The sequence below is a fragment of the Schistocerca nitens genome, chromosome 9 (assembly GCF_023898315.1).
Source record: "Schistocerca nitens isolate TAMUIC-IGC-003100 chromosome 9, iqSchNite1.1, whole genome shotgun sequence".
NCBI classification, from domain to species: Eukaryota; Metazoa; Arthropoda; class Insecta; order Orthoptera; family Acrididae; genus Schistocerca; species Schistocerca nitens.
The window spans coordinates 6,166,107-6,172,106 of NC_064622.1; the positions used below are offsets into that span (position 1 = coordinate 6,166,107).

At 36.2% G+C, this 6,000-nt stretch overlaps 1 protein-coding gene across 2 annotated transcripts in view; it reads right to left on the minus strand.

Annotated features, from left to right (window-relative positions):
• The window catches only part of LOC126202889 (protein argonaute-2-like), a 333,247-nt gene extending 327,468 nt beyond the window's left edge, over positions 1 to 5,779 (minus strand). Inside the window, exon 1 of one of the 2 annotated variants that reach the window (XM_049936951.1) lies at positions 5,706 to 5,779. The gene's annotated coding sequence lies outside the window, so the exon portion shown is untranslated. The remainder of the gene's footprint in view (positions 1 to 5,705) is intronic. The other variant, XM_049936952.1, reaches the window with a different exon arrangement.
• Positions 5,780 to 6,000: the final 221 nt, after the last annotated feature.

A 6,000-nucleotide genomic window follows, 5' to 3' on the forward strand; every position in this document is an offset into this window, starting at 1 on the left:
TTGGAACTGTAATTATGCTTAAGACAATGCAGGAAAGTAATTTATTTATCATTGATTACAGATTTCCTTTAAAAGATAAGGAAATTACAAAAAGATGGGGTTATAAATATGAAGCGAGAAAACTGGTTTCCTACTACAGCCAGTTACCTCTGTTCAGCTCATTTTGAAGAGAAATATATGTACCACACAAATGTCCAGAGGCGCCTTTTGTCAAAAGCAGTACCTACTATCTTTAACTTTCCACCACATTTACAAAAGCAAGATAAAGTATTACGACCACAACCCAGAAAGCGATCTTTCGACAATTTGCAAGATAGTGCTGTTACAGTGACATCATTAGCACAAAGTATGTCAATAATTTAATTTTACTCCATGTTCTTATTACTTTGAATTACATACTTTCTATTATAACTCTGTTATAAACTTATGATGTAACTGCATTCTTTCAGTGCCTGTCGGACCCACATCTGTTTCTGCTGACCACAATTACTGTCTACCAAGCCCTAAGAAGTTGAAAACACAATATAACAGAGTACAAGCAGAGAATGTGGGACTAAAGAAGCGGATAAAGCAAATGAAGCAACTTAGTGTACGACACAAAAGAAGAATAGTGCAGCTACAGACTTTAGTTGCTGGTTTGAGAAGAAGGCTATGTAGTTCAGTTTCTGATATGTTAAACAGTGAACATGTAGTTGGTTTGTTGAAGGAGCTATTGGAACTTCAGTGCAGTGCTAAAGTATGCCATTATTCTCAGCAAATAAGGAAATTTGTCCTGACCCTACACTTTTATTCTGCCAAGGCATACAGCTACTTACGTAATTTGTGAAATTACCCCACCCAAGAACACTTCGCCGTTGGGCAATCTCAGCGGGTGGCCATCCAGGTTTTACTGAGGAGGGTTTCACTAAAATTGCCTCTAAAGTTGAGAATAGCACAACCCAAATTTTTGCAACATTGATGTTTGATGAGATGGCTATTAAGAAGGACCTTGTTTGGGATGGGGAAAAAATAAGAGGCATGTTGATTTTGGGGAGGGTGGCATAGAAAGTGATGATAGCAAGGCAGCAAAAGAGGCTCTTGTGTTCATGGTCACAGCGCTAAACAGAAATAAATTCCTATGGGTTATTGTTTAGTTCACTCCCTATCTTCTACTGTAAAGCTAAATTTGGTACAACAGTATCTCCGAAAACTTGAAGACACTGGTGTTACTATAGTAGCTGTGGTTTGCGATGGTACTGCCACAAACAGATCTTTAATGGCAAATTTAGGGATCAGATGTGATGAACAGGGAGCACAGTGTTTGTTTCCCCACTCTTCAAATAATGATATGAGGGTATTTTGAATGTTTGACACAGCTCACATGCTAAAGTTGGCACGTAATTTACTTGCAGAAAAGAATTTTTTGTTAGATGGTACCATTTCAGGCAGTGATAACATAATTAAATGGCAATGTTTTAAAAAGTTAGTGGACTTGCATGAAAGGGAAGGTTTGCATGCTGCAAACAAACTTAGGAGGCAGCACATTCTGTACCATACTCAAAAAATGAAAGTGGCTTTGGCAGCACAACCCTTAGCAATTCTGTTGCAAATTCCATGTTGTTCTGCAAAGATTTAGGCATTAAAGAATTTTATGGGTGTGAGGCAACAGTTAAATATATCAAAATGTTAGACAGTGCCTTTGATTTATTAAATTCTTGTCACACAATGGGCAAGGGCACTAAGGCACCGATTTTCAGAGGGAACAGAGACACAGTCTGTAAAAGGATCAATGAATACATTAAGTATTTCAAGTCTTTAAAGCTTTCTGATGGAAGTCCTGTTATTCTGTCTAACAGAAAAATGCCGTTGTATGGACTTATGCTGAATTTAATGAGCATAAGGCAAATTGCAGAATTGTATGTTTGGAAAGAAAATGCAGAGCTCAATTATATTTTGACCCGTAGAACAAGTCAAGATAACTTGGAATTATTTTTCTCCAGCATTCGTAGTAGAGGAGGAAACAGAAATAACCCAAATGCTGTGCAGTTTAGATCAGCATACAGGAAATGCTTAATTGCACAGATAGGTTCTCAAAATGGCAATTGCCAAGAATCAAATACTAGTATGCTACCTCCTGCTACCGTTCCATCACTTCCTTTTGCTAAGGTAAGCCCTGCAGATGTAGACCATGATTATGTGCCAGATTATGCCTCACTGAGTATGTACTCCGAATATGTCATTGAGTACATAGCTGGCAGTATAGTGAGACACGTGACAAACAAAATTAACTGTACTGACTGCTTAGAAGTTATTTTTGCTTGTATTGAGGCTAAAAGAACTGGATTGATTGCAGTGAAAGATGTGAAAACCAGTTTAATCAATCCAGCTAATGATGTTGTGAAACTTGAAGGTTTTCAGAAATAATGAGGACATAATCCTGAAATGTCATAAAAATGTTTTGTTGAGGTTCCAGACAGAAGTGTTGCAATTGGTGAGAGGTTCCTTATTTATAAACAATGAACATCTTTTTACAGAAACTGAATTTGGTGAATAAACCCATTATGTTAAACTGATAAAACTGCTGCTCAAACATTATTTTGTATGTCGAATAAATCACTTATGCAAATCAAAATCATCTGAGCAGAGAGGTAAAGTTGTGAGACAACTATACACGAAGCTTATTTTATTTAAAGGTCAGTGAAAAGACTGAAAAAATACGAAAGTCAGTTAGAACATTGTAAAAATTAAATGTAAATAAATTATTTTACTTTTCTTGTAGATTATTATTGTTATTGAATTACTATGCTTGTGTTAACTACTTGTAACACATATTTCAAATAATATTCTCGTTCACAATGTACTGGTTTTTGAGGCTGACTGTTTACTTTGAAATAACGACAAAAATATCGCATTTCTGCGCCCGTTACTGTTTCTAATAGTTAACCACAGCATGTTTAGAAGTTTCACCGTAATATTCTGGTGGTACCTGCTCTAATTGCATTAATTTATGGGCAACAAGTAACGTTATAGTGGATGGACAGACTTATTTGAGTTGTCTTGTGATTCAAGATTCTTTATTAGCCATTGATAATGCAAGATGAAATAGGCTTCGTCAGTACATAAAATAATATTAATATTCCAGACACTATATATAAGGCATAGATATAATTAGCATATGAGTAACTTACAAATAACATAAACCTTAAGCAGGTGACTACAATGCTTAATACATATTCTTGTTTCAGATACATACAAAGGTACCAAAAATGAGTTACATTGTAGTAGCAAACACAGTAGTTACGCAACACATCATAACACTGGCAAATAAAGTAGTTACCTAACACAGTTGAAATACAAAGGTATTAGATATGAAATATTTTGTAACAGTATATATAGTAGTTAATTAAGTTAATTATGCAATTACAGGTTTATCTCTGTGCTACTCAGATCATAATATTCTTGCATAGAATAAAATGGATTGTCAGATAACCAATTGTACAAATTTTGTTTAAGAATTTTTGTGGGCATGTCCCGAGCAGATTGCGGTAGTTTGTTGAATATTTTTAAGGTATTCACTTTGTGTGAGTTACTACTTTTTGTTAGTCTGTGTCTTGGTATATCATAATCTGCCTTCCTTCTAGTGTTGTAGTTATGAATTTCTTCCCTGACAACACCTTCCATACCATTGTTTTTAATGTGTAACACACAGATATAAATATACAAGTTTACAATGGTCAACAGTCTTAGCCTTATAAAGAGAGGACGACAGTGCTCCGTGGGACCGACTTTACACATTATGCGCAGCATTCTTTTCTGCATCAACAAAATTTTGTTACTGTGAGAGCTGTGCCCCCATATGAGAAGGCCATATGTAATATGTGACTGGAAGAGTCCACAGTACATTGTTCTCAGAAAGTTCATGCTAATCATGTCCCTAAGTTTCCAAAGGAGATAGGAGACTCTTGAAAGCTTTTTGCAAACCTGATTTACGTGTTCTTCCCAGTTAAGTTTGGAATCAATATGCATTCCTAATAGTTTTACAGTTTTGTTTTCTATGGTTTTGGGTAACCCTAAGAGAAGCTGTTGTGTTTTCTCTGAGTTACACAGTAATTTATTGGATGTGAACCAGTGGATGGCTGATTTGAGTGATTCCTGTGTGTTATTGTCCAAAGCTGAGATGTTCTGATGTGAGGTGAGGAGGGTTGTGTCATCTGCATAGCATATGGTAGTACTATTTATGTGATGAGGTAGGTCATTGATGGTGTCATCTACATCGAAAAGTTTAGCCATATTTCGACAAAAACATCCCTTTTTGCTGTCAGTGTACACTGAAATCACTGCTGTCTATTGCTTGTTTTAGAAAAAATAAAGCTAATATGGGCTATTTCAAGTAAGTCAAACGCAGTTACAAGGGGGTGGGACACAGCAGACGAAAGCCTTGACTAAAGAAAACATGGCGGACAAAACTTGCTTCAAACATGGCGGACCTATAGCCACTCTTATGAAATTTTAACTCGTTGGTATGTACTCTGCCATGGTGGCGAAGCTAACGTTGTACAGTGCTCGGTGGTTTCTTATTTATACTAACGTATTAAGAAAATATGCAGCTTCAGTGATACACTGCATTATAAGATCTTTCTACAACGCTTAATGTTTAGTACGGTTTGTTGTGCTAAAGTAAGTCATCGTAGAAAACCGGTACTAATATAAATACGGTGTATATGACACCTACATCCTTGCGGTTTATTCGCTCTTAAATTTAGAAAACAGATAAGATAAAAATAAAACCATCTGTGCATTAATTTGTGATCTGTGCGTGCTACTCTCTCAGAGGCTACTTATTTATATATTTATTTTGGTTTATTCGCTCTTAAATTTGTGGATCGACATATAAGACAAACATTAACCCATCTGCCCAGTAATTCGATTTGTGCTGCTACTGCTACTTAAGATCAGCTGTTGCCACAACCTCTAGCCAAGTGCTTGTCACATTCCTCTGCGAGACGTAAATACCGACAGTGTTCCGATTCTTACGCTGTTTAATCGCTTCTAGAGAACTCTTAACTTTATGAATGCCACACAGTTTTTTAAATACATGAATGCCACAGTTTTTTAAATACGACTGGTTGTTAACCACAGGCTATATATGAGTGCAAATATATTTCAATGTTATTCTTCGTAACCTGTATTTCATAACTAACTGTGTAAAACACATTTGAAGATGTAAAAATTAATTCCATGAACATATCGTCATATAGAATTTCCTCAAAACATTATACCATGTAACAATGATAATAAATACGCCTGCCGCATGAGCCTGTCCGCACGTTTTCGTCAATACGCTGGAATTCAATATAAACTTCAAACTCTGGTATAGAGGTGGGCCAAACGGTTATTCTGGAGTAACCGTTGCAACGAAAGAAAAACAGTAACACTTCTCCATCTACGTTGGAAAACAATTGCCTATCACAGCTGTACCTAATGCAACCCAAGCTGTCTGGCAAACTTTCAGTGCCATGCATAATTATACTCATGAATTGCGTAAACGTCATGAAAACTAATATACCAAGGTTTAACTATATTTCTCGATTTTTTCTAGTCCGACAATTCTTAACTACGGTACTTCCGTATGGATAATTCCTCATAAGCACTATAACGCAGATTTCATACTAACTAAATTCACTACGGTTATGTGGTACAGAGCTATTAACATCTGCAATACTCACCTCCACACTTACTTGTTCAACGACGTGGACACAGTGAGCCTTTACAACTATATCTTTATCTAGTGACGGTAAAAAAAATCGGGGGATACCCGAAAGCGTCAACTTATTGCTGATTGGCTGACAAACATTTCATCAGTCAGCGTAATATTGCAAGGCCTGGGTGTCACGTATTTCAACAAATAAGAAAATAAGGCTTTATCATCTTTCGGGAGATGAATATTCACGTATCGATTAGTTTTGTAATAATATGATGGCAGTTTTGATCGAATAGCTATCACGGACAGTCATGACCACA